The 27,198-nt window shown below is 41.0% G+C and overlaps 22 non-coding genes across 22 annotated transcripts; 21 read left to right on the top strand and 1 right to left on the bottom strand.

Moving 5' to 3' along the window:
* Nucleotides 1-99: 99 nt before the first annotated feature.
* On the top strand, nt 100-173 carry TRNAT-AGU (transfer RNA threonine (anticodon AGU)). The gene has a single exon. It is a non-coding gene; the product is annotated as a tRNA-Thr (tRNA).
* Nucleotides 174-940: 767 nt separating this feature from the next.
* On the top strand, nt 941-1,014 carry TRNAT-AGU (transfer RNA threonine (anticodon AGU)). Its single transcript has one exon. It is a non-coding gene; the product is annotated as a tRNA-Thr (tRNA).
* Nucleotides 1,015-1,781: 767 nt separating this feature from the next.
* Nucleotides 1,782-1,855, top strand: TRNAT-AGU (transfer RNA threonine (anticodon AGU)). Its single transcript has one exon. It is a non-coding gene; the product is annotated as a tRNA-Thr (tRNA).
* A 4,130-nt stretch (nt 1,856-5,985) lies between these two features.
* Nucleotides 5,986-6,059, top strand: TRNAT-UGU (transfer RNA threonine (anticodon UGU)). The gene has a single exon. It is a non-coding gene; the product is annotated as a tRNA-Thr (tRNA).
* A 767-nt stretch (nt 6,060-6,826) lies between these two features.
* Nucleotides 6,827-6,900, top strand: TRNAT-AGU (transfer RNA threonine (anticodon AGU)). The gene has a single exon. It is a non-coding gene; the product is annotated as a tRNA-Thr (tRNA).
* Nucleotides 6,901-7,665: 765 nt separating this feature from the next.
* TRNAT-AGU (transfer RNA threonine (anticodon AGU)) lies at nt 7,666-7,739 on the top strand. Its single transcript has one exon. It is a non-coding gene; the product is annotated as a tRNA-Thr (tRNA).
* A 1,609-nt stretch (nt 7,740-9,348) lies between these two features.
* Nucleotides 9,349-9,422, top strand: TRNAT-AGU (transfer RNA threonine (anticodon AGU)). The gene has a single exon. It is a non-coding gene; the product is annotated as a tRNA-Thr (tRNA).
* A 767-nt stretch (nt 9,423-10,189) lies between these two features.
* TRNAT-AGU (transfer RNA threonine (anticodon AGU)) lies at nt 10,190-10,263 on the top strand. The gene has a single exon. It is a non-coding gene; the product is annotated as a tRNA-Thr (tRNA).
* A 767-nt stretch (nt 10,264-11,030) lies between these two features.
* TRNAT-AGU (transfer RNA threonine (anticodon AGU)) lies at nt 11,031-11,104 on the top strand. Its single transcript has one exon. It is a non-coding gene; the product is annotated as a tRNA-Thr (tRNA).
* A 767-nt stretch (nt 11,105-11,871) lies between these two features.
* Nucleotides 11,872-11,945, top strand: TRNAT-AGU (transfer RNA threonine (anticodon AGU)). The gene has a single exon. It is a non-coding gene; the product is annotated as a tRNA-Thr (tRNA).
* Nucleotides 11,946-12,712: 767 nt separating this feature from the next.
* Nucleotides 12,713-12,786, top strand: TRNAT-AGU (transfer RNA threonine (anticodon AGU)). Its single transcript has one exon. It is a non-coding gene; the product is annotated as a tRNA-Thr (tRNA).
* Nucleotides 12,787-13,553: 767 nt separating this feature from the next.
* Nucleotides 13,554-13,627, top strand: TRNAT-AGU (transfer RNA threonine (anticodon AGU)). Its single transcript has one exon. It is a non-coding gene; the product is annotated as a tRNA-Thr (tRNA).
* A 768-nt stretch (nt 13,628-14,395) lies between these two features.
* TRNAT-AGU (transfer RNA threonine (anticodon AGU)) lies at nt 14,396-14,469 on the top strand. Its single transcript has one exon. It is a non-coding gene; the product is annotated as a tRNA-Thr (tRNA).
* A 3,287-nt stretch (nt 14,470-17,756) lies between these two features.
* On the top strand, nt 17,757-17,830 carry TRNAT-AGU (transfer RNA threonine (anticodon AGU)). The gene has a single exon. It is a non-coding gene; the product is annotated as a tRNA-Thr (tRNA).
* A 3,291-nt stretch (nt 17,831-21,121) lies between these two features.
* On the top strand, nt 21,122-21,195 carry TRNAT-AGU (transfer RNA threonine (anticodon AGU)). Its single transcript has one exon. It is a non-coding gene; the product is annotated as a tRNA-Thr (tRNA).
* A 237-nt stretch (nt 21,196-21,432) lies between these two features.
* Nucleotides 21,433-21,505, bottom strand: TRNAK-UUU (transfer RNA lysine (anticodon UUU)). The gene has a single exon. It is a non-coding gene; the product is annotated as a tRNA-Lys (tRNA).
* A 457-nt stretch (nt 21,506-21,962) lies between these two features.
* Nucleotides 21,963-22,036, top strand: TRNAT-AGU (transfer RNA threonine (anticodon AGU)). The gene has a single exon. It is a non-coding gene; the product is annotated as a tRNA-Thr (tRNA).
* Nucleotides 22,037-22,803: 767 nt separating this feature from the next.
* On the top strand, nt 22,804-22,877 carry TRNAT-AGU (transfer RNA threonine (anticodon AGU)). The gene has a single exon. It is a non-coding gene; the product is annotated as a tRNA-Thr (tRNA).
* Nucleotides 22,878-23,644: 767 nt separating this feature from the next.
* On the top strand, nt 23,645-23,718 carry TRNAT-AGU (transfer RNA threonine (anticodon AGU)). Its single transcript has one exon. It is a non-coding gene; the product is annotated as a tRNA-Thr (tRNA).
* A 767-nt stretch (nt 23,719-24,485) lies between these two features.
* TRNAT-AGU (transfer RNA threonine (anticodon AGU)) lies at nt 24,486-24,559 on the top strand. The gene has a single exon. It is a non-coding gene; the product is annotated as a tRNA-Thr (tRNA).
* Nucleotides 24,560-25,326: 767 nt separating this feature from the next.
* TRNAT-AGU (transfer RNA threonine (anticodon AGU)) lies at nt 25,327-25,400 on the top strand. The gene has a single exon. It is a non-coding gene; the product is annotated as a tRNA-Thr (tRNA).
* Nucleotides 25,401-27,008: 1,608 nt separating this feature from the next.
* On the top strand, nt 27,009-27,082 carry TRNAT-AGU (transfer RNA threonine (anticodon AGU)). The gene has a single exon. It is a non-coding gene; the product is annotated as a tRNA-Thr (tRNA).
* The last annotated feature ends 116 nt before the right edge of the window (nt 27,083-27,198 follow it).

Below are 27,198 nucleotides of genomic sequence, written 5' to 3' on the forward strand. Positions count from 1 at the left end.
TTTTGAAAAGTTATATTGCAACAGAAGCCCAGCCTTAAAAAAGTGGATTTCACTTCTAAATGATTACATGAGGAAGGAAAGGAGAACAGATGCAAAAAAGGTGCTGTGGCTTAGTTGGTTAAAGCGCCTGTCTAGTAAACAGGAGATCCTGAGTTCGAATCTCAGCAGCGCCTGTCTGCTTTTTTTTCGACCAATCTGTCTCCCCAATATTAAAACTTTGTACAAAGATTGCTGTTTCATGCTATTTAGAAGCACAGTCAGGCTTGAAATGTTGGCAAAGCATCCAAGAACTCTGGACTCCACTACCTTAGAGTCATATTGCCCAAGGTTGCGATGCCATCAGAAATAGCACATATTAGAATGAGCAATTCATATTTCCTGCTTAATTTTTTGTAAAAGAAGCAAAGGTACGCCTGAACAGGGACTTGAACCCTGGACCCTCAGATTAAAAGTCTGATGCTCTACCGACTGAGCTATCCAGGCACAAGGATCACTGCCCATTTGAAACTTGATTTTCACTCTACAGCACCTCCATACATGGCTACCTCACTGGTCAATAAAGGAAATGAATTACTAGTGCATTACACACATTTTGACACTGGAGACATAACTTTTTTCAGTCATTCCGTATCCAGATATAGAGATTTGCAGCATCTAGGACTTTAATGTTCACCCACTTACGGATTTGAATGTTTTGCCACATTCATGAGTGCAAACTTGCTCCCCAGTAAAGACGAACATGTGCTCCTCAATGCACACACTGGGCAATGCAGTCCACTCTAAATCGACGATTAATGGCATGCTCGTTTTGTGCAATGGAGTTTCAGTCAATTGGAAAACATTTTGAAAAGTTATATTGCAACAGAAGCCCAGCCTTAAAAAAGTGGATTTCACTTCTAAATGATTACATGAGGAAGGAAAGGAGACCAGATGCAAAAAAGGTGCTGTGGCTTAGTTGGTTAAAGCGCCTGTCTAGTAAACAGGAGATCCTGAGTTCGAATCTCAGCAGCGCCTGTCTGCTTTTTTTTCGACCAATCTGTCTCCCCAATATTAAAACTTTGTACAAAGATTGCTATTTCATGCTATTTAGAAGCACAGTCAGCCTTGAAATGTTGGCAAAGCATCCAAGAACTCTGGACTCCACTACCTTAGAATCATATTGCCCAAGGTTGCGATGCCATCAGAAATAGCACATATTAGAATGAGCAATTCATATTTCCTGCTTAATTTTTTGTAAAAGAAGCAAAGGTACGCCTGAACAGGGACTTGAACCCTGGACCCTCAGATTAAAAGTCTGATGCTCTACCGACTGAGCTATCCAGGCACAAGGATCACTGCCCATTTGAAACTTGATTTTCACTCTACAGCACCTCCATACATGGCTACCTCACTGGTCAATAAAGGAAATGAATTACTAGTGCATTACACACATTTTGACACTGGAGACATAACTTTTTTCAGTCATTCCGTATCCAGATATAGAGATTTGCAGCATCTAGGACTTTAATGTTCACCCACTTACGGATTTGAATGTTTTGCCACATTCATGAGTGCAAACTTGCTCCCCAGTAAAGACGAACATGTGCTCCTCAATGCACACACTGGGCAATGCAGTCCCCTCTAAATCGACGATTAATGACATGCTCGTTTTGTGCAATGGAGTTTCAGTCAATTGGAAAACATTTTGAAAAGTTATATTGCAACAGAAGCCCAGCCTTAAAAAAGTGGATTTCACTTCTAAATGATTACATGAGGAAGGAAAGGAGACCAGATGCAAAAAAGGTGCTGTGGCTTAGTTGGTTAAAGCGCCTGTCTAGTAAACAGGAGATCCTGAGTTCGAATCTCAGCAGCGCCTGTCTGCTTTTTTTTCGACCAATCTGTCTCCCCAATATTAAAACTTTGTACAAAGATTGCTATTTCATGCTATTTAGAAGCACAGTCAGGCTTGAAATGTTGGCAAAGCATCCAAGAACTCTGGACTCCACTACCTTAGAATCATATTGCCCAAGGTTGCGATGCCATCAGAAATAGCACATATTAGAATGAGCAATTCATATTTCCTGCTTAATTTTTTGTAAAAGAAGCAAAGGTACGCCTGAACAGGGACTTGAACCCTGGACCCTCAGATTAAAAGTCTGATGCTCTACTGACTGAGCTATCCAGGCACAAGGATCACTGCCCATTTGAAACTTGATTTTCACCCTACAGCACCTCCATACATGGCTACCGCACTGGTCAATAAAGGAAATGAATTACTAGTGCATTACACACATTTTGACACTGGAGACATAACTTTTTTCAGTCATTCCGTATCCAGATATAGAGATTTGCAGCATCTAGGACTTTAATGTTCACCCACTTACGGATTTGAATGTTTTGCCACATTCATGAGTGCAAACTTGCTCCCCAGTAAAGACGAACATGTGCTCCTCAATGCACACACTGGGCAATGCAGTCCACTCTAAATCGACGATTAATGACATGCTCGTTTTGTGCAATGGAGTTTCAGTCAATTGGAAAACATTTTGTAAAGTTATATTGCAACAGAAGCCCAGCCTTAAAAAAAGTGGATTTCACTTCTAAATGATTACATGAGGAAGGACAGGAGATCAGATGCAAAAGAGGTGCTGTGGCTTAGTTGGTTAAAGCGCCTGTCTAGTAAACAGGAGATCCTGAGTTCGAATCTCAGCAGTGCCTGTCTGCTTTTTTTTCGACCAATCTGTCTCCCCAATATTAAAACTTTGTACAAAGATTGTTATTTCATGCTATTTAGAAGCACAGTCAGGCTTGAAACGTTGGCAAAGCATCCAAGAATTCTGGACTCCACTACCTTAGAGTCATATTGCCCAAGGTTGCGATGCCATCAGAAATAGCACATATTAGAATGAGCAATTCATATTTCCTGCTAAATTTTTTGTAAAAGAAGCAAAGATACACCTGAACAGGGACTTGAACCCTGGACCCTCAGATTAAAAGTCTGATGCTCTACCGACTGAGCTATCCAGGCACAGGGATCACTGCCCATTTGAAACTTGATTTTCACTCTACAGCACCTCCATACATGGCTACCTCACTGGTCAATAAAGGAAATGAATTACTAGTGCATTACACACATTTTGACACTGGAGACATAACTTTTTTCAGTCATTCCGTATCCAGATATAGAGATTTGCAGCATCTAGGACTTTAATGTTCACCCACTTACGGATTTGAATGTTTTGCCACATTAATGAGTGCAAACTTGCTCCCCAGTAAAGACGAACATGTGCTCCTCAATGCACACACTGGGCAATGCAGTCCACTCTAAATCGACGATTAATGACATGCTCGTTTTGTGCAATGGAGTTTCAGTCAATTGGAAAACATTTTGAAAAGTTATATTGCAACAGAAGCCCAGCCTTAAAAAAGTGGATTTCACTTCTAAATGATTACATGAGGAAGGAAAGGAGACCAGATGCAAAAAAGGTGCTGTGGCTTAGTTGGTTAAAGTGCCTGTCTAGTAAACAGGAGATCCTGAGTTCGAATCTCAGCAGCGCCTGTCTGCTTTTTTTCGACCAATCTGTCTCCCCAATATTAAAACTTTGTACAAAGATTGCTATTTCATGCTATTTAGAAGCACAGTCAGGCTTGATATGTTGGCAAAGCATCCAAGAACTCTGGACTCCACTACCTTAGAGTCATATTGCCCAAGGTTGCGATGCCATCAGAAATAGCACATATTAGAATGAGCAATTCATATTTCCTGCTTAATTTTTTGTAAAAGAAGCAAAGGTACGCCTGAACAGGGACTTGAACCCTGGACCCTCAGATTAAAAGTCTGATGCTCTACCGACTGAGCTATCCAGGCAGATGGATCACTGCCATTTGAAACTTGATTTTCACTCTACAGCACCTCCATACATGGCTACCTCACTGGTCAATAAAGGAAATGAATTACTAGTGCATTACACACATTTTGACACTGGAGACATAACTTTTTTCAGTCATTCCGTATCCAGATATAGAGATTTGCAGCATCTAGGACTTTAATGTTCACCCACTTACGGATTTGAATGTTTTGCCACATTCATGAGTGCAAACTTGCTCCCCAGTAAAGACGAACATGTGCTCCTCAATGCACACACTGGGCAATGCAGTCCACTCTAAATCGACGATTAATGACATGCTCGTTTTGTGCAATGGAGTTTCAGTCAATTGGAAAACATTTTGTAAAGTTATATTGCAACAGAAGCCCAGCCTTAAAAAAAGTGGATTTCACTTCTAAATGATTACATGAGGAAGGACAGGAGATCAGATGCAAAAGAGGTGCTGTGGCTTAGTTGGTTAAAGCGCCTGTCTAGTAAACAGGAGATCCTGAGTTTGAATCTCAGCAGCGCCTGTCTGCTTTTTTTTCGACCAATCTGTCTCCCCAATATTAAAACTTTGTACAAAGATTGTTACTTCATGCTATTTAGAAGCACAGTCAGGCTTGAAACGTTGGCAAAGCATCCAAGAATTCTGGACTCCACTACCTTAGAGTCATATTGCCCAAGGTTGCGATGCCATCAGAAATAGCACATATTAGAATGAGCAATTCATATTTCCTGCTAAATTTTTTGTAAAAGAAGCAAAGATACGCCTGAACAGGGACTTGAACCCTGGACCCTCAGATTAAAAGTCTGATGCTCTACCGACTGAGCTATCCAGGCACAGGGATCACTGCCCATTTGAAACTTGATTTTCACTCTACAGCACCTCCATACATGGCTACCTCACTGGTCAATAAAGGAAATGAATTACTAGTGCATTACACACATTTTGACACTGGAGACATAACTTTTTTCAGTCATTCCGTATCCAGATATAGAGATTTGCAGCATCTAGGACTTTAATGTTCACCCACTTACGGATTTGAATGTTTTGCCACATTCATGAGTGCAAACCTGCTCCCCAGTAAAGACGAACATGTGCTCCTCAATGCACACACTGGGCAATGCAGTCCACTCTAAATCGACGATTAATGACATGCTCGTTTTGTGCAATGGAGTTTCAGTCAATTGGAAAACATTTTGAAAAGTTATATTGCAACAGAAGCCCAGCCTTAAAAAAGTGGATTTCACTTCTAAATGATTACATGAGGAAGGAAAGGAGACCAGATGCAAAAAAGGTGCTGTGGCTTAGTTGGTTAAAGCGCCTGTCTAGTAAACAGGAGATCCTGAGTTCGAATCTCAGCAGCGTCTGTCTGCTTTTTTTCGACCAATCTGTCTCCCCAATATTAAAACTTTGTACAAAGATTGCTATTTCATGCTATTTAGAAGCACAGTCAGGCTTGATATGTTGGCAAAGCATCCAAGAACTCTGGACTCCACTACCTTAGAGTCATATTGCCCAAGGTTGCGATGCCATCAGAAATAGCACATATTAGAATGAGCAATTCATATTTCCTGCTTAATTTTTTGTAAAAGAAGCAAAGGTACGCCTGAACAGGGACTTGAACCCTGGACCCTCAGATTAAAAGTCTGATGCTCTACCGACTGAGCTATCCAGGCAGATGGATCACTGCCATTTGAAACTTGATTTTCACTCTACAGCACCTCCATACATGGCTACCTCACTGGTCAATAAAGGAAATGAATTACTAGTGCATTACACACATTTTGACACTGGAGACATAACTTTTTTCAGTCATTCCGTATCCAGATATAGAGATTTGCAGCATCTAGGACTTTAATGTTCACCCACTTACGGATTTGAATGTTTTGCCACATTCATGAGTGCAAACTTGCTCCCCAGTAAAGACGAACATGTGCTCCTCAATGCACACACTGGGCAATGCAGTCCACTCTAAATCGACGATTAATGACATGCTCGTTTTGTGCAATGGAGTTTCAGTCAATTGGAAAACATTTTGTAAAGTTATATTGCAACAGAAGCCCAGCCTTAAAAAAAGTGGATTTCACTTCTAAATGATTACATGAGGAAGGACAGGAGATCAGATGCAAAAGAGGTGCTGTGGCTTAGTTGGTTAAAGCGCCTGTCTTGTAAACAGGAGATCCTGAGTTCGAATCTCAGCAGCGCCTGTCTGCTTTTTTTTCGACCAATCTGTCTCCCCAATATTAAAACTTTGTACAAAGATTGTTACTTCATGCTATTTAGAAGCACAGTCAGGCTTGAAACGTTGGCAAAGCATCCATGAATTCTGGACTCCACTACCTTAGAGTCATATTGCCCAAGGTTGCGATGCCATCAGAAATAGCACATATTAGAATGAGCAATTCATATTTCCTGCTAAATTTTTTGTAAAAGAAGCAAAGATACGCCTGAACAGGGACTTGAACCCTGGACCCTCAGATTAAAAGTCTGATGCTCTACCGACTGAGCTATCCAGGCACAGGGATCACTGCCCATTTGAAACTTGATTTTCACTCTACAGCACCTCCATACATGGCTACCTCACTGGTCAATAAAGGAAATGAATTACTAGTGCATTACACACATTTTGACACTGGAGACATAACTTTTTTCAGTCATTCCGTATCCAGATATAGAGATTTGCAGCATCTAGGACTTTAATGTTCACCCACTTACGGATTTGAATGTTTTGCCACATTCATGAGTGCAAACTTGCTCCCCAGTAAAGACGAACATGTGCTCCTCAATGCACACACTGGGCAATGCAGTCCACTCTAAATCGACGATTAATGACATGCTCGTTTTGTGCAATGGAGTTTCAGTCAATTGGAAAACATTTTGAAAAGTTATATTGCAACAGAAGCCCAGCCTTAAAAAAGTGGATTTCACTTCTAAATGATTACATGAGGAAGGAAAGGAGACCAGATGCAAAAAAGGTGCTGTGGCTTAGTTGGTTAAAGCGCCTGTCTAGTAAACAGGAGATCCTGAGTTCGAATCTCAGCAGCGCCTGTCTGCTTTTTTTCGACCAATCTGTCTCCCCAATATTAAAACTTTGTACAAAGATTGCTATTTCATGCTATTTAGAAGCACAGTCAGGCTTGATATGTTGGCAAAGCATCCAAGAACTCTGGACTCCACTACCTTAGAGTCATATTGCCCAAGGTTGCGATGCCATCAGAAATAGCACATATTAGAATGAGCAATTCATATTTCCTGCTTAATTTTTTGTAAAAGAAGCAAAGGTCCGCCTGAACAGGGACTTGAACCCTGGACCCTCAGATTAAAAGTCTGATGCCCTACCCACTGAGCTATCCAGGCAGATGGATCACTGCCATTTGAAACTTGATTTTCACTCTACAGCACCTCCATACATGGCTACCTCACTGGTCAATAAAGGAAATGAATTACTAGTGCATTACACACATTTTGACACTGGAGACATAACTTTTTTCAGTCATTCCGTATCCAGATATAGAGATTTGCAGCATCTAGGACTTTAATGTTCACCCACTTACGGATTTGAATGTTTTGCCACATTCATGAGTGCAAACTTGCTCCCCAGTAAAGACGAACATGTGCTCCTCAATGCACACACTGGGCAATGCAGTCCACTCTAAATCGACGATTAATGACATGCTCGTTTTGTGCAATGGAGTTTCAGTCAATTGGAAAACATTTTGAAAAGTTATATTGCAACAGAAGCCCAGCCTTAAAAAAGTGGATTTCACTTCTAAATGATTACATGAGGAAGGAAAGGAGACCAGATGCAAAAAGGGTGCTGTGGCTTAGTTGGTTAAAGCGCCTGTCTAGTAAACAGGAGATCCTGAGTTCGAATCTCAGCAGCGCCTGTCTGCTTTTTTTTCGACCAATCTGTCTCCCCAATATTAAAACTATGTACAAAGATTGCTATTTCATGCTATTTAGAAGCACAGTGAGGCTTGAAATGTTGGCAAAGCATCCAAGAACTCTGGACTCCACTACCTTAGAGTCATATTGCCCAAGGTTGCGATGCCATCAGAAATAGCACATATTAGAATGAGCAATTCATATTTCCTGCTTAATTTTTTGTAAAAGAAGCAAAGGTACGCCTGAACAGGGACTTGAACCCTGGACCCTCAGATTAAAAGTCTGATGCTCTACCGACTGAGCTATCCAGGCACAGGGATCACTGCCCATTTAAAACTTGATTTTCACTCTACAGCACCTCCATACATGGCTACCTCACTGGTCAATAAAGGAAATGAATTACTAGTGCATTACACACATTTTGACACTGGAGACATAACTTTTTTCAGTCATTCCGTATCCAGATATAGAGATTTGCAGCATCTAGGACTTTAATGTTCACCCACTTACGGATTTGAATGTTTTGCCACATTCATGAGTGCAAACTTGCTCCCCAGTAAAGACGAACATGTGCTCCTCAATGCACACACTGGGCAATGCAGTCCACTCTAAATCGACGATTAATGACATGCTCGTTTTGTGCAATGGAGTTTCAGTCAATTGGATAACATTTTGAAAAGTTATATTGCAACAGAAGCCCAGCCTTAAAAAAGTGGATTTCACTTCTGATTGATTACATGAGGAAGGAAAGGAGACCAGATGCAAAAAAGGTGCTGTGGCTTAGTTGGTTAAAGCGCCTGTCTAGTAAACAGGAGATCCTGAGTTTGAATCTCAGCAGCGCCTGTCTGCTTTTTTTTCGACCAATCTGTCTCCCCAATATTAAAACTTTGTACAAAGATTGCTATTTCATGCTATTTAGAAGCACAGTCAGGCTTGAAATGTTGGCAAAGCATCCAAGAACTCTGGACTCCACTACCTTAGAGTCATATTGCCCAAGGTTGCGATGCCATCAGAAACAGCACATATTAGAATGAGCAATTCATATTTCCTGCTTAATTTTTTGTAAAAGAAGCAAAGGTACGCCTGAACAGGGACTTGAACCCTGGACCCTCAGATTAAAAGTCTGATGCTCTACCGACTGAGTTATCCAGGCACAGGGATCACTGCCCATTTGAAACTTGATTTTCACTCTACAGCACCTCCATACATGGCTACCTCACTGGTCAATAAAGGAAATGAATTACTAGTGCATTACACACATTTTGACACTGGAGACATAACTTTTTTCAGTCATTCCGTATCCAGATATAGAGATTTGCAGCATCTAGGACTTTAATGTTCACCCACTTACGGATTTGAATGTTTTGCCACATTCATGAGTGCAAACTTGCTCCCCAGTAAAGGCGAACATGTGCTCCTCAATACACACACTGGGCAATGCAGTCCACTCTAAATCAACGATTAATGACATGCTCGTTTTGTGCAATGGAGTTTCAGTCAATTGGAAAACATTTTGTAAAGTTATATTGCAACAGAAGCCCAGCCTTAAAAAAAGTGGATTTCACTTCTAAATGATTACATGAGGAAGGAAAGGAGATCAGATGCAAAAGAGGTGCTGTGGCTTAGTTGGTTAAAGCGCCTGTCTAGTAAACAGGAGATCCTGAGTTCGAATCTCAGCAGCGCCTGTCTGCTTTTTTTTCGACCAATCTGTCTCCCCAATATTAAAACTTTGTACAAAGATTGCTGTTTCATGCTATTTAGAAGCACAGTCAGGCTTGAAATGTTGGCAAAGCATCCAAGAACTCTGGACTCCACTACCTTAGAGTCATATTGCCCAAGGTTGCGATGCCATCAGAAATAGCACATATTAGAATGAGCAATTCATATTTCCTGCTAAATTTTTTGTAAAAGAAGCAAAGATACGCCTGAACAGGGACTTGAACCCTGGACCCTCAGATTAAAAGTCTGATGCTCTACCGACTGAGCTATCCAGGCACATGGATCACTGCCCATTTGAAACTTGATTTTCACTCTACAGCACCTCCATACATGGCTACCTCACTGGTCAATAAAGGAAATGAATTACTAGTGCATTACACACATTTTGACACTGGAGACATAACTTTTTTCAGTCATTCCGTATCCAGATATAGAGATTTGCAGCATCTAGGACTTTAATGTTCACCCACTTACGGATTTGAATGTTTTGCCACATTCATGAGTGCAAACTTGCTCCCCAGTAAAGACGAACATGTGCTCCTCAATGCACACACTGGGCAATGCAGTCCACTCTAAATCGACGATTAATGACATGCTCGTTTTGTGCAATGGAGTTTCAGTCAATTGGAAAACATTTTGAAAAGTTATATTGCAACAGAAGCCCAGCCTTAAAAAAGTGGATTTCACTTCTAAATGATTACATGAGGAAGGAAAGGAGACCAGATGCAAAAAAGGTGCTGTGGCTTAGTTGGTTAAAGCGCCTGTCTAGTAAACAGGAGATCCTGAGTTCGAATCTCAGCAGCGCCTGTCTGCTTTTTTTTCGACCAATCTGTCTCCCCAATATTAAAACTTTGTACAAAGATTGCTATTTCATGCTATTTAGAAGCACAGTCAGGCTTGAAATGTTGGCAAAGCCTCCAAGAACTCTGGACTCCACTACCTTAGAGTCATATTGCCCAAGGTTGCGATGCCATCAGAAATAGCACATATTAGAATGAGCAATTCATATTTCCTGCTAAATTTTTTGTAAAAGAAGCAAAGATACGCCTGAACAGGGACTTGAACCCTGGACCCTCAGATTAAAAGTCTGATGCTCTACCGACTGAGCTATCCAGGCACAGGGATCACTGCCCATTTGAAACTTGATTTTCACTCTACAGCACCTCCATACATGGCTACCTCACTGGTCAATAAAGGAAATGAATTACTAGTGAATTACACACATTTTGACACTGGAGACATAACTTTTTTCAGTCATTCCGTATCCAGATATAGAGATTTGCAGCATCTAGGACTTTAATGTTCACCCACTTACGGATTTGAATGTTTTGCCACATTCATGAGTGCAAACTTGCTCCCCAGTAAAGACGAACATGTGCTCCTCAATGCACACACTGGGCAATGCAGTCCACTCTAAATCGACGATTAATGACATGCTCGTTTTGTGCAATGGAGTTTCAGTCAATTGGAAAACATTTTGAAAAGTTATATTGCAACAGAAGCCCAGCCTTAAAAAAGTGGATTTCACTTCTAAATGATTACATGAGGAAGGAAAGGAGATCAGATGCAAAAAAGGTGCTGTGGCTTAGTTGGTTAAAGCGCCTGTCTAGTAAACAGGAGATCCTGAGTTCGAATCTCAGCAGCGCCTGTCTGCTTTTTTTTCGACCAATCTGTCTCCCCAATATTAAAACTTTGTACAAAGATTGCTGTTTCATGCTATTTAGAAGCACAGTCAGGCTTGAAATGTTGGCAAAGCATCCAAGAACTCTGGACTCCACTACCTTAGAGTCATATTGCCCAAGGTTGCGATGCCATCAGAAATAGCACATATTAGAATGAGCAATTCATATTTCCTGCTTAATTTTTTGTAAAAGAAGCAAAGGTACGCCTGAACAGGGACTTGAACCCTGGACCCTCAGATTAAAAGTCTGATGCTCTACCGACTGAGCTATCCAGGCACAAGGATCACTGCCCATTTGAAACTTGATTTTCACTCTACAGCACCTCCATACATGGCTACCTCACTGGTCAATAAAGGAAATGAATTACTAGTGCATTACACACATTTTGACACTGGAGACATAACTTTTTTCAGTCATTCCGTATCCAGATATAGAGATTTGCAGCATCTAGGACTTTAATGTTCACCCACTTACGGATTTGAATGTTTTGCCACATTCATGAGTGCAAACTTGCTCCCCAGTAAAGACGAACATGTGCTCCTCAATGCACACACTGGGCAATGCAGTCCACTCTAAATCGACGATTAATGACATGCTCGTTTTGTGCAATGGAGTTTCAGTCAATTGGAAAACATTTTGAAAAGTTATATTGCAACAGAAGCCCAGCCTTAAAAAAGTGGATTTCACTTCTAAATGATTACATGAGGAAGGAAAGGAGACCAGATGCAAAAAAGGTGCTGTGGCTTAGTTGGTTAAAGCGCCTGTCTAGTAAACAGGAGATCCTGAGTTCGAATCTCAGCAGCGCCTGTCTGCTTTTTTTTCGACCAATCTGTCTCCCCAATATTAAAACTTTGTACAAAGATTGCTGTTTCATGCTATTTAGAAGCACAGTCAGGCTTGAAATGTTGGCAAAGCATCCAAGAACTCTGGACTCCACTACCTTAGAGTCATATTGCCCAAGGTTGCGATGCCATCAGAAATAGCACATATTAGAATGAGCAATTCATATTTCCTGCTTAATTTTTTGTAAAAGAAGCAAAGGTACGCCTGAACAGGGACTTGAACCCTGGACCCTCAGATTAAAAGTCTGATGCTCTACCGACTGAGCTATCCAGGCACAAGGATCACTGCCCATTTGAAACTTGATTTTCACTCTACAGCACCTCCATACATGGCTACCTCACTGGTCAATAAAGGAAATGAATTACTAGTGCATTACACACATTTTGACACTGGAGACATAACTTTTTTCAGTCATTCCGTATCCAGATATAGAGATTTGCAGCATCTAGGACTTTAATGTTCACCCACTTACGGATTTGAATGTTTTGCCACATTCATGAGTGCAAACTTGCTCCCCAGTATAGACGAACATGTGCTCCTCAATGCACACACTGGGCAATGCAGTCCACTCTAAATCGACGATTAATGGCATGCTCGTTTTGTGCAATGGAGTTTCAGTCAATTGGAAAACATTTTGAAAAGTTATATTGCAACAGAAGCCCAGCCTTAAAAAAGTGGATTTCACTTCTAAATGATTACATGAGGAAGGAAAGGAGACCAGATGCAAAAAAGGTGCTGTGGCTTAGTTGGTTAAAGCGCCTGTCTAGTAAACAGGAGATCCTGAGTTCGAATCTCAGCAGCGCCTGTCTGCTTTTTTTTCGACCAATCTGTCTCCCCAATATTAAAACTTTGTACAAAGATTGCTGTTTCATGCTATTTAGAAGCACAGTCAGGCTTGAAATGTTGGCAAAGCATCCAAGAACTCTGGACTCCACTACCTTAGAATCATATTGCCCAAGGTTGCGATGCCATCAGAAATAGCACATATTAGAATGAGCAATTCATATTTCCTGCTTAATTTTTTGTAAAAGAAGCAAAGGTACGCCTGAACAGGGACTTGAACCCTGGACCCTCAGATTAAAAGTCTGATGCTCTACCGACTGAGCTATCCAGGCACAAGGATCACTGCCCATTTGAAACTTGATTTTCACTCTACAGCACCTCCATACATGGCTACCTCACTGGTCAATAAAGGAAATGAATTACTAGTGCATTACACACATTTTGACACTGGAGACATAACTTTTTTCAGTCATTCCGTATCCAGATATAGAGATTTGCAGCATCTAGGACTTTAATGTTCACCCACTTACGGATTTGAATGTTTTGCCACATTCATGAGTGCAAACTTGCTCCCCAGTAAAGACGAACATGTGCTCCTCAATGCACACACTGGGCAATGCAGTCCCCTCTAAATCGACGATTAATGACATGCTCGTTTTGTGCAATGGAGTTTCAGTCAATTGGAAAACATTTTGAAAAGTTATATTGCAACAGAAGCCCAGCCTTAAAAAAGTGGATTTCACTTCTAAATGATTACATGAGGAAGGAAAGGAGACCAGATGCAAAAAAGGTGCTGTGGCTTAGTTGGTTAAAGCGCCTGTCTAGTAAACAGGAGATCCTGAGTTCGAATCTCAGCAGCGCCTGTCTGCTTTTTTTTCGACCAATCTGTCTCCCCAATATTAAAACTTTGTACAAAGATTGCTATTTCATGCTATTTAGAAGCACAGTCAGGCTTGAAATGTTGGCAAAGCATCCAAGAACTCTGGACTCCACTACCTTAGAATCATATTGCCCAAGGTTGCGATGCCATCAGAAATAGCACATATTAGAATGAGCAATTCATATTTCCTGCTTAATTTTTTGTAAAAGAAGCAAAGGTACGCCTGAACAGGGACTTGAACCCTGGACCCTCAGATTAAAAGTCTGATGCTCTACTGACTGAGCTATCCAGGCACAAGGATCACTGCCCATTTGAAACTTGATTTTCACCCTACAGCACCTCCATACATGGCTACCTCACTGGTCAATAAAGGAAATGAATTACTAGTGCATTACACACATTTTGACACTGGAGACATAACTTTTTTCAGTCATTCCGTATCCAGATATAGAGATTTGCAGCATCTAGGACTTTAATGTTCACCCACTTACGGATTTGAATGTTTTGCCACATTCATGAGTGCAAACTTGCTCCCCAGTAAAGACGAACATGTGCTCCTCAATGCACACACTGGGCAATGCAGTCCACTCTAAATCGACGATTAATGACATGCTCGTTTTGTGCAATGGAGTTTCAGTCAATTGGAAAACATTTTGTAAAGTTATATTGCAACAGAAGCCCAGCCTTAAAATAAGTGGATTTCACTTCTAAATGATTACATGAGGAAGGACGGGAGATCAGATGCAAAAGAGGTGCTGTGGCTTAGTTGGTTAAAGCGCCTGTCTAGTAAACAGGAGATCCTGAGTTCGAATCTCAGCAGCGCCTGTCTGCTTTTTTTTCGACCAATCTGTCTCCCCAATATTAAAACTTTGTACAAAGATTGTTATTTCATGCTATTTAGAAGCACAGTCAGGCTTGAAACGTTGGCAAAGCATCCAAGAATTCTGGACTCCACTACCTTAGAGTCATATTGCCCAAGGTTGCGATGCCATCAGAAATAGCACATATTAGAATGAGCAATTCATATTTCCTGCTAAATTTTTTGTAAAAGAAGCAAAGATACACCTGAACAGGGACTTGAACCCTGGACCCTCAGATTAAAAGTCTGATGCTCTACCGACTGAGCTATCCAGGCACAGGGATCACTGCCCATTTGAAACTTGATTTTCACTCTACAGCACCTCCATACATGGCTACCTCACTGGTCAATAAAGGAAATGAATTACTAGTGCATTACACACATTTTAACACTGGAGACATAACTTTTTTCAGTCATTCCGTATCCAGATATAGAGATTTGCAGCATCTAGGACTTTAATGTTCACCCACTTACGGATTTGAATGTTTTGCCACATTAATGAGTGCAAACTTGCTCCCCAGTAAAGACGAACATGTGCTCCTCAATGCACACACTGGGCAATGCAGTCCACTCTAAATCGACGATTAATGACATGCTCGTTTTGTGCAATGGAGTTTCAGTCAATTGGAAAACATTTTGAAAAGTTATATTGCAACAGAAGCCCAGCCTTAAAAAAGTGGATTTCACTTCTAAATGATTACATGAGGAAGGAAAGGAGACCAGATGCAAAAAAGGTGCTGTGGCTTAGTTGGTTAAAGTGCCTGTCTAGTAAACAGGAGATCCTGAGTTCGAATCTCAGCAGCGCCTGTCTGCTTTTTTTCGACCAATCTGTCTCCCCAATATTAAAACTTTGTACAAAGATTGCTATTTCATGCTATTTAGAAGCACAGTCAGGCTTGATATGTTGGCAAAGCATCCAAGAACTCTGGACTCCACTACCTTAGAGTCATATTGCCCAAGGTTGCGATGCCATCAGAAATAGCACATATTAGAATGAGCAATTCATATTTCCTGCTTAATTTTTTGTAAAAGAAGCAAAGGTACGCCTGAACAGGGACTTGAACCCTGGACCCTCAGATTAAAAGTCTGATGCTCTACCGACTGAGCTATCCAGGCAGATGGATCACTGCCATTTGAAACTTGATTTTCACTCTACAGCACCTCCATACATGGCTACCTCACTGGTCAATAAAGGAAATGAATTACTAGTGCATTACACACATTTTGACACTGGAGACATAACTTTTTTCAGTCATTCCGTATCCAGATATAGAGATTTGCAGCATCTAGGACTTTAATGTTCACCCACTTACGGATTTGAATGTTTTGCCACATTCATGAGTGCAAACTTGCTCCCCAGTAAAGACGAACATGTGCTCCTCAATGCACACACTGGGCAATGCAGTCCACTCTAAATCGACGATTAATGACATGCTCGTTTTGTGCAATGGAGTTTCAGTCAATTGGAAAACATTTTGTAAAGTTATATTGCAACAGAAGCCCAGCCTTAAAAAAAGTGGATTTCACTTCTAAATGATTACATGAGGAAGGACAGGAGATCAGATGCAAAAGAGGTGCTGTGGCTTAGTTGGTTAAAGCGCCTGTCTAGTAAACAGGAGATCCTGAGTTTGAATCTCAGCAGCGCCTGTCTGCTTTTTTTTCGACCAATCTGTCTCCCCAATATTAAAACTTTGTACAAAGATTGTTACTTCATGCTATTTAGAAGCACAGTCAGGCTTGAAACGTTGGCAAAGCATCCAAGAATTCTGGACTCCACTACCTTAGAGTCATATTGCCCAAGGTTGCGATGCCATCAGAAATAGCACATATTAGAATGAGCAATTCATATTTCCTGCTAAATTTTTTGTAAAAGAAGCAAAGATACGCCTGAACAGGGACTTGAACCCTGGACCCTCAGATTAAAAGTCTGATGCTCTACCGACTGAGCTATCCAGGCACAGGGATCACTGCCCATTTGAAACTTGATTTTCACTCTACAGCACCTCCATACATGGCTACCTCACTGGTCAATAAAGGAAATGAATTACTAGTGCATTACACACATTTTGACACTGGAGACATAACTTTTTTCAGTCATTCCGTATCCAGATATAGAGATTTGCAGCATCTAGGACTTTAATGTTCACCCACTTACGGATTTGAATGTTTTGCCACATTCATGAGTGCAAACTTGCTCCCCAGTAAAGACGAACATGTGCTCCTCAATGCACACACTGGGCAATGCAGTCCACTCTAAATCGACGATTAATGACATGCTCGTTTTGTGCAATGGAGTTTCAGTCAATTGGAAAACATTTTGAAAAGTTATATTGCAACAGAAGCCCAGCCTTAAAAAAGTGGATTTCACTTCTAAATGATTACATGAGGAAGGAAAGGAGACCAGATGCAAAAAAGGTGCTGTGGCTTAGTTGGTTAAAGCGCCTGTCTAGTAAACAGGAGATCCTGAGTTCGAATCTCAGCAGCGTCTGTCTGCTTTTTTTCGACCAATCTGTCTCCCCAATATTAAAACTTTGTACAAAGATTGCTATTTCATGCTATTTAGAAGCACAGTCAGGCTTGATATGTTGGCAAAGCATCCAAGAACTCTGGACTCCACTACCTTAGAGTCATATTGCCCAAGGTTGCGATGCCATCAGAAATAGCACATATTAGAATGAGCAATTCATATTTCCTGCTTAATTTTTTGTAAAAGAAGCAAAGGTACGCCTGAACAGGGACTTGAACCCTGGACCCTCAGATTAAAAGTCTGATGCCCTACCGACTGAGCTATCCAGGCAGATGGATCACTGCCATTTGAAACTTGATTTTCACTCTACAGCACCTCCATACATGGCTACCTCACTGGTCAATAAAGGAAATGAATTACTAGTGCATTACACACATTTTGACACTGGAGACATAACTTTTTTCAGTCATTCCGTATCCAGATATAGAGATTTGCAGCATCTAGGACTTTAATGTTCACCCACTTACGGATTTGAATGTTTTGCCACATTCATGAGTGCAAACTTGCTCCCCAGTAAAGACGAACATGTGCTCCTCAATGCACACACTGGGCAATGCAGTCCACTCTAAATCGACGATTAATGACATGCTCGTTTTGTGCAATGGAGTTTCAGTCAATTGGAAAACATTTTGAAAAGTTATATTGCAACAGAAGCCCAGCCTTAAAAAAGTGGATTTCACTTCTAAATGATTACATGAGGAAGGAAAGGAGACCAGATGCAAAAAGGGTGCTGTGGCTTAGTTGGTTAAAGCGCCTGTCTAGTAAACAGGAGATCCTGAGTTCGAATCTCAGCAGCGCCTGTCTGCTTTTTTTTCGACCAATCTGTCTCCCCAATATTAAAACTATGTACAAAGATTGCTATTTCATGCTATTTAGAAGCACAGTAAGGCTTGAAATGTTGGCAAAGCATCCAAGAACTCTGGACTCCACTACCTTAGAGTCATATTGCCCAAGGTTGCGATGCCATCAGAAATAGCACATATTAGAATGAGCAATTCATATTTCCTGCTTAATTTTTTGTAAAAGAAGCAAAGGTACGCCTGAACAGGGACTTGAACCCTGGACCCTCAGATTAAAAGTCTGATGCTCTACCGACTGAGCTATCCAGGCACAGGGATCACTGCCCATTTGAAACTTGATTTTCACTCTACAGCACCTCCATACATGGCTACCTCACTGGTCAATAAAGGAAATGAATTACTAGTGCATTACACACATTTTGACACTGGAGACATAACTTTTTTCAGTCATTCCGTATCCAGATATAGAGATTTGCAGCATCTAGGACTTTAATGTTCACCCACTTACGGATTTGAATGTTTTGCCACATTCATGAGTGCAAACTTGCTCCCCAGTAAAGACGAACATGTGCTCCTCAATGCACACACTGGGCAATGCAGTCCACTCTAAATCGACGATTAATGACATGCTCGTTTTGTGCAATGGAGTTTCAGTCAATTGGATAACATTTTGAAAAGTTATATTGCAACAGAAGCCCAGCCTTAAAAAAGTGGATTTCACTTCTGATTGATTACATGAGGAAGGAAAGGAGACCAGATGCAAATAAGGTGCTGTGGCTTAGTTGGTTAAAGCGCCTGTCTAGTAAACAGGAGATCCTGAGTTTGAATCTCAGCAGCGCCTGTCTGCTTTTTTTTCGACCAATCTGTCTCCCCAATATTAAAACTTTGTACAAAGATTGCTATTTCATGCTATTTAGAAGCACAGTCAGGCTTGAAATGTTGGCAAAGCATCCAAGAACTCTGGACTCCACTACCTTAGAGTCATATTGCCCAAGGTTGCGATGCCATCAGAAACAGCACATATTAGAATGAGCAATTCATATTTCCTGCTTAATTTTTTGTAAAAGAAGCAAAGGTACGCCTGAACAGGGACTTGAACCCTGGACCCTCAGATTAAAAGTCTGATGCTCTACCGACTGAGTTATCCAGACACAGGGATCACTGCCCATTTGAAACTTGATTTTCACTCTACAGCACCTCCATACATGGCTACCTCACTGGTCAATAAAGGAAATGAATTACTAGTGCATTACACACATTTTGACACTGGAGACATAACTTTTTTCAGTCATTCCGTATCCAGATATAGAGATTTGCAGCATCTAGGACTTTAATGTTCACCCACTTACGGATTTGAATGTTTTGCCACATTCATGAGTGCAAACTTGCTCCCCAGTAAAGACGAACATGTGCTCCTCAATGCACACACTGGGCAATGCAGTCCACTCTAAATCGACGATTAATGACATGCTCGTTTTGTGCAATGGAGTTTCAGTCAATTGGATAACATTTTGAAAAGTTATATTGCAACAGAAGCCCAGCCTTAAAAAAGTGGATTTCACTTCTGATTGATTACATGAGGAAGGAAAGGAGACCAGATGCAAATAAGGTGCTGTGGCTTAGTTGGTTAAAGCGCCTGTCTAGTAAACAGGAGATCCTGAGTTTGAATCTCAGCAGCGCCTGTCTGCTTTTTTTTCGACCAATCTGTCTCCCCAATATTAAAACTTTGTACAAAGATTGCTATTTCATGCTATTTAGAAGCACAGTCAGGCTTGAAATGTTGGCAAAGCATCCAAGAACTCTGGACTCCACTACCTTAGAGTCATATTGCCCAAGGTTGCGATGCCATCAGAAACAGCACATATTAGAATGAGCAATTCATATTTCCTGCTTAATTTTTTGTAAAAGAAGCAAAGGTACGCCTGAACAGGGACTTGAACCCTGGACCCTCAGATTAAAAGTCTGATGCTCTACCGACTGAGTTATCCAGACACAGGGATCACTGCCCATTTGAAACTTGATTTTCACTCTACAGCACCTCCATACATGGCTACCTCACTGGTCAATAAAGGAAATGAATTACTAGTGCATTACACACATTTTGACACTGGAGACATAACTTTTTTCAGTCATTCCGTATCCAGATATAGAGATTTGCAGCATCTAGGACTTTAATGTTCACCCACTTACGGATTTGAATGTTTTGCCACATTCATGAGTGCAAACTTGCTCCCCAGTAAAGGCGAACATGTGCTCCTCAATACACACACTGGGCAATGCAGTCCACTCTAAATCAACGATTAATGACATGCTCGTTTTGTGCAATGGAGTTTCAGTCAATTGGAAAACATTTTGTAAAGTTATATTGCAACAGAAGCCCAGCCTTAAAAAAAGTGGATTTCACTTCTAAATGATTACATGAGGAAGGAAAGGAGATCAGATGCAAAAGAGGTGCTGTAGCTTAGTTGGTTAAAGCGCCTGTCTAGTAAACAGGAGATCCTGAGTTCGAATCTCAGCAGCGCCTGTCTGCTTTTTTTTCGACCAATCTGTCTCCCCAATATTAAAACTTTGTACAAAGATTGCTGTTTCATGCTATTTAGAAGCACAGTCAGGCTTGAAATGTTGGCAAAGCATCCAAGAACTCTGGACTCCACTACCTTAGAGTCATATTGCCCAAGGTTGCGATGCCATCAGAAATAGCACATATTAGAATGAGCAATTCATATTTCCTGCTAAATTTTTTGTAAAAGAAGCAAAGATACGCCTGAACAGGGACTTGAACCCTGGACCCTCAGATTAAAAGTCTGATGCTCTACCGACTGAGCTATCCAGGCACAGGGATCACTGCCCATTTGAAACTTGATTTTCACTCTACAGCACCTCCATACATGGCTACCTCACTGGTCAATAAAGGAAATGAATTACTAGTGCATTACACACATTTTGACACTGGAGACATAACTTTTTTCAGTCATTCCGTATCCAGATATAGAGATTTGCAGCATCTAGGACTTTAATGTTCACCCACTTACGGATTTGAATGTTTTGCCACATTCATGAGTGCAAACTTGCTCCCCAGTAAAGACGAACATGTGCTCCTCAATGCACACACTGGGCAATGCAGTCCACTCTAAATCGACGATTAATGACATGCTCGTTTTGTGCAATGGAGTTTCAGTCAATTGGAAAACATTTTGAAAAGTTATATTGCAACAGAAGCCCAGCCTTAAAAAAGTGGATTTCACTTCTAAATGATTACATGAGGAAGGAAAGGAGACCAGATGCAAAAAAGGTGCTGTGGCTTAGTTGGTTAAAGCGCCTGTCTAGTAAACAGGAGATCCTGAGTTCGAATCTCAGCAGCGCCTGTCTGCTTTTTTTTCGACCAATCTGTCTCCCCAATATTAAAACTTTGTACAAAGATTGCTGTTTCATGCTATTTAGAAGCACAGTCATGCTTGAAATGTTGGCAAAGCATCCAAGAACTCTGGACTCCACTACCTTAGAGTCATATTGCCCAAGGTTGCGATGCCATCAGAAATAGCACATATTAGAATGAGCAATTCATATTTCCTGCTTAATTATTTGTAAAAGAAGCAAAGGTATGCCTGAACAGGGACTTGAACCCTGGACCCTCAGATTAAAAGTCTGATGCTCTACCGACTGAGCTATCCAGGCACAGGGATCACTGCCCATTTGAAACTTGATTTTCACTCTACAGCACCTCCATACATGGCTACCTCACTGGTCAATAAAGGAAATGAATTACTAGTGCATTACACACATTTTGACACTGGAGACATAACTTTTTTCAGTCATTCCGTATCCAGATATAGAGATTTGCAGCATCTAGGACTTTAATGTTCACCCACTTACGGATTTGAATGTTTTGCCACATTCATGAGTGCAAACTTGCTCCCCAGTAAAGACGAACATGTGCTCCTCAATGCACACACTGGGCAATGCAGTCCACTCTAAATCGACGATTAATGACATGCTCATTTTGTGCAATGGAGTTTCAGTCAATTGGAAAACATTTTGAAAAGTTATATTGCAACAGAAGCCCAGCCTTAAAAAAGTGGATTTCACTTCTAAATGATTACATGAGGAAGGAAAGGAGACCAGATGCAAAAAAGGTGCTGTGGCTTAGTTGGTTAAAGCGCCTGTCTAGTAAACAGGAGATCCTGAGTTCGAATCTCAGCAGCGCCTGTCTGCTTTTTTTTCGACCAATCTGTCTCCCCAATATTAAAACTTTGTACAAAGATTGCTATTTCATGCTATTTAGAAGCACAGTCAGGCTTGAAATGTTGGCAAAGCCTCCAAGAACTCTGGACTCCACTACCTTAGAGTCATATTGCCCAAGGTTGCGATGCCATCAGAAATAGCACATATTAGAATGAGCAATTCATATTTCCTGCTAAATTTTTTGTAAAAGAAGCAAAGATACGCCTGAACAGGGACTTGAACCCTGGACCCTCAGATTAAAAGTCTGATGCTCTACCGACTGAGCTATCCAGGCACAGGAATCACTGCCCATTTGAAACTTGATTTTCACTCTACAGCACCTCCATACATGGCTACCTCACTGGTCAATAAAGGAAATGAATTACTAGTGCATTACACACATTTTGACACTGGAGACATAACTTTTTTCAGTCATTCCGTATCCAGATATAGAGATTTGCAGCATCTAGGACTTTAATGTTCACCCACTTACGGATTTGAATGTTTTGCCACATTCATGAGTGCAAACTTGCTCCCCAGTAAAGACGAACATGTGCTCCTCAATGCACACACTGGGCAATGCAGTCCACTCTAAATCGACGATTAATGACATGCTCGTTTTGTGCAATGGAGTTTCAGTCAATTGGAAAACATTTTGAAAAGTTATATTGCAACAGAAGCCCAGCCTTAAAAAAGTGGATTTCACTTCTAAATGATTACATGAGGAAGGAAAGGAGACCAGATGCAAAAAAGGTGCTGTGGCTTAGTTGGTTAAAGCGCCTGTCTAGTAAACAGGAGATCCTGAGTTCGAATCTCAGCAGCGCCTGTCTGCTTTTTTTTCGACCAATCTGTCTCCCCAATATTAAAACTTTGTACAAAGATTGCTGTTTCATGCTATTTAGAAGCACAGTCAGGCTTGAAATGTTGGCAAAGCATCCAAGAACTCTGGACTCCACTACCTTAGAGTCATATTGCCCAAGGTTGCGATGCCATCAGAAATAGCACATATTAGAATGAGCAATTCATATTTCCTGCTTAATTTTTTGTAAAAGAAGCAAAGGTACGCCTGAACAGGGACTTGAACCCTGGACCCTCAGATTAAAAGTCTGATGCTCTACCGACTGAGCTATCCAGGCACAGGGATCACTGCCCATTTGAAACTTGATTTTCACTCTACAGCACCTCCATACATGGCTACCTCACTGGTCAATAAAGGAAATGAATTACTAGTGCATTACACACATTTTGACACTGGAGACATAACTTTTTTCAGTCATTCCGTATCCAGATATAGAGATTTGCAGCATCTAGGACTTTAATGTTCACCCACTTACGGATTTGAATGTTTTGCCACATTCATGAGTGCAAACTTGCTCCCCAGTAAAGACGAACATGTGCTCCTCAATGCACACACTGGGCAATGCAGTCCACTCTAAATCGACGATTAATGACATGCTCGTTTTGTGCAATGGAGTTTCAGTCAATTGGAAAACATTTTGAAAAGTTATATTGCAACAGAAGCCCAGCCTTAAAAAAGTGGATTTCACTTCTAAATGATTACATGAGGAAGGAAAGGAGACCAGATGCAAAAAAGGTGCTGTGGCTTAGTTGGTTAAAGCGCCTGTCTAGTAAACAGGAGATCCTGAGTTCGAATCTCAGCAGCGCCTGTCTGCTTTTTTTTCGACCAATCTGTCTCCCCAATATTAAAACTTTGTACAAAGATTGCTGTTTCATGCTATTTAGAAGCACAGTCAGGCTTGAAATGTTGGCAAAGCATCCAAGAACTCTGGACTCCACTACCTTAGAGTCATATTGCCCAAGGTTGCGATGCCATCAGAAATAGCACATATTAGAATGAGCAATTCATATTTCCTGCTTAATTTTTTGTAAAAGAAGCAAAGGTACGCCTGAACAGGGACTTGAACCCTGGACCCTCAGATTAAAAGTCTGATGCTCTACCGACTGAGCTATCCAGGCACAAGGATCACTGCCCATTTGAAACTTGATTTTCACTCTACAGCACCTCCATACATGGCTACCTCACTGGTCAATAAAGGAAATGAATTACTAGTGCATTACACACATTTTGACACTGGAGACATAACTTTTTTCAGTCATTCCGTATCCAGATATAGAGATTTGCAGCATCTAGGACTTTAATGTTCACCCACTTACGGATTTGAATGTTTTGCCACATTCATGAGTGCAAACTTGCTCCCCAGTAAAGACGAACATGTGCTCCTCAATGCACACACTGGGCAATGCAGTCCACTCTAAATCGACGATTAATGACATGCTCGTTTTGTGCAATGGAGTTTCAGTCAATTGGAAAACATTTTGAAAAGTTATATTGCAACAGAAGCCCAGCCTTAAAAAAGTGGATTTCACTTCTAAATGATTACATGAGGAAGGAAAGGAGATCTGATGCAAAAAAGGTGCTGTGGCTTAGTTGGTTAAAGCGCCTGTCTAGTAAACAGGAGATCCTGAGTTCGAATCTCAGCAGCGCCTGTCTGCTTTTTTTTCGACCAATCTGTCTCCCCAATATTAAAACTTTGTACAAAGATTGCTATTTCATGCTATTTAGAAGCACAGTCAGGCTTGAAATGTTGGCAAAGCATCCAAGAACTCTGGACTCCACTACCTTAGAATCATATTGCCCAAGGTTGCGATGCCATCAGAAATAGCACATATTAGAATGAGCAATTCATATTTCCTGCTTAATTTTTTGTAAAAGAAGCAAAGGTACGCCTGAACAGGGACTTGAACCCTGGACCCTCAGATTAAAAGTCTGATGCTCTACCGACTGAGCTATCCAGGCACAAGGATCACTGCCCATTTGAAACTTGATTTTCACTCTACAGCACCTCGATACATGGCTACCTCACTGGTCAATAAAGGAAATGAATTACTAGTGCATTACACACATTTTGACACTGGAGACATAACTTTTTTCAGTCATTCCGTATCCAGATATAGAGATTTGCAGCATCTAGGACTTTAATGTTCACCCACTTACGGATTTGAATGTTTTGCCACATTCATGAGTGCAAACTTGCTCACCAGTAAAGACGAACATGTGCTCCTCAATGCACACACTGGGCAATGCAGTCCACTCTAAATCGACGATTAATGACATGCTCGTTTTGTGCAATGGAGTTTCAGTCAATTGGAAAACATTTTGAAAAGTTATATTGCAACAGAAGCCCAGCCTTAAAAAAGTGGATTTCACTTCTAAATGATTACATGAGGAAGGAAAGGAGACCAGATGCAAAAAAGGTGCTGTGGCTTAGTTGGTTAAAGCGCCTGTCTAGTAAACAGGAGATCCTGAGTTCGAATCTCAGCAGCGCCTGTCTGCTTTTTTTTCGACCAATCTGTCTCCCCAATATTAAAACTTTGTACAAAGATTGCTATTTCATGCTATTTAGAAGCACAGTCAGGCTTGAAATGTTGGCAAAGCATCCAAGAACTCTGGACTCCACTACCTTAGAATCATATTGCCCAAGGTTGCGATGCCATCAGAAATAGCACATATTAGAATGAGCAATTCATATTTCCTGCTTAATTTTTTGTAAAAGAAGCAAAGGTACGCCTGAACAGGGACTTGAACCCTGTACCCTCAGATTAAAAGTCTGATGCTCTACCGACTGAGCTATCCAGGCACAAGGATCACTGCCCATTTGAAACTTGATTTTCACTCTACAGCACCTCCATACATGGCTACCTCACTGGTCAATAAAGGAAATGAATTACTAGTGCATTACACACATTTTGACACTGGAGACATAATTTTTTAAGTCATTCCGTATCCAGATATAGAGATTTGCAGCATCTAGGACTTTAATGTTCACCCACTTACGGATTTGAATGTTTTGCCACATTCATGAGTGCAAAATTGCTCCCCAGTAAAGGCGAACATGTGCTCCTCAATACACACACTGGGCAATGCAGTCCACTCTAAATCAACGATTAATGACATGCTCGTTTTGTGCAATGGAGTTTCAGTCAATTGGAAAACATTTTGTAAAGTTATATTGCAACAGAAGCCCAGCCTTAAAAAAAGTGGATTTCACTTCTAAATGATTACATGAGGAAGGAAAGGAGATCAGATGCAAAAGAGGTGCTGTGGCTTAGTTGGTTAAAGCGCCTGTCTAGTAAACAGGAGATCCTGAGTTCAAATCTCAGCAGCGCCTGTCTGCTTTTTTTTCGACCAATCTGTCTCCCCAATATTAAAACTTTGTACAAAGATTGCTGTTTCATGCTATTTAGAAGCACAGTCAGGCTTGAAATGTTGGCAAAGCATCCAAGAACTCTGGACTCCACTACCTTAGAGTCATATTGCCCAAGGTTGCGATGCCATCAGAAATAGCACATATTAGAATGAGCAATTCATATTTCCTGCTAAATTTTTTGTAAAAGAAGCAAAGATACGCCTGAACAGGGACTTGAACCCTGGACCCTCAGATTAAAAGTCTGATGCTCTACCGACTGAGCTATCCAGGCACAGGGATCACTGCCCATTTGAAACTTGATTTTCACTCTACAGCACCTCCATACATGGCTACCTCACTGGTCAATAAAGGAAATGAATTACTAGTGCATTACACACATTTTGACACTGGAGACATAACTTTTTTCAGTCATTCCGTATCCAGATATAGAGATTTGCAGCATCTAGGACTTTAATGTTCACCCACTTACGGATTTGAATGTTTTGCCACATTCATGAGTGCAAACTTGCTCCCCAGTAAAGACGAACATGTGCTCCTCAATGCACACACTGGGCAATGCAGTCCACTCTAAATCGACGATTAATGACATGCTCGTTTTGTGCAATGGAGTTTCAGTCAATTGGAAAACATTTTGAAAAGTTATATTGCAACAGAAGCCCAGCCTTAAAAAAGTGGATTTCACTTCTAAATGATTACATGAGGAAGGAAAGGAGACCAGATGCAAAAAAGGTGCTGTGGCTTAGTTGGTTAAAGCGCCTGTCTAGTAAACAGGAGATCCTGAGTTCGAATCTCAGCAGCGCCTGTCTGCTTTTTTTTCGACCAATCTGTCTCCCCAATATTAAAACTTTGTACAAAGATTGCTGTTTCATGCTATTTAGAAGCACAGTCATGCTTGAAATGTTGGCAAAGCATCCAAGA

This window comes from Ambystoma mexicanum, unplaced genomic scaffold (assembly GCF_040938575.1).
Source record: "Ambystoma mexicanum isolate Mex_15411 unplaced genomic scaffold, UKY_AmexF1_1 Mex_scaf1, whole genome shotgun sequence".
NCBI classification, from domain to species: domain Eukaryota; kingdom Metazoa; phylum Chordata; class Amphibia; order Caudata; family Ambystomatidae; genus Ambystoma; species Ambystoma mexicanum.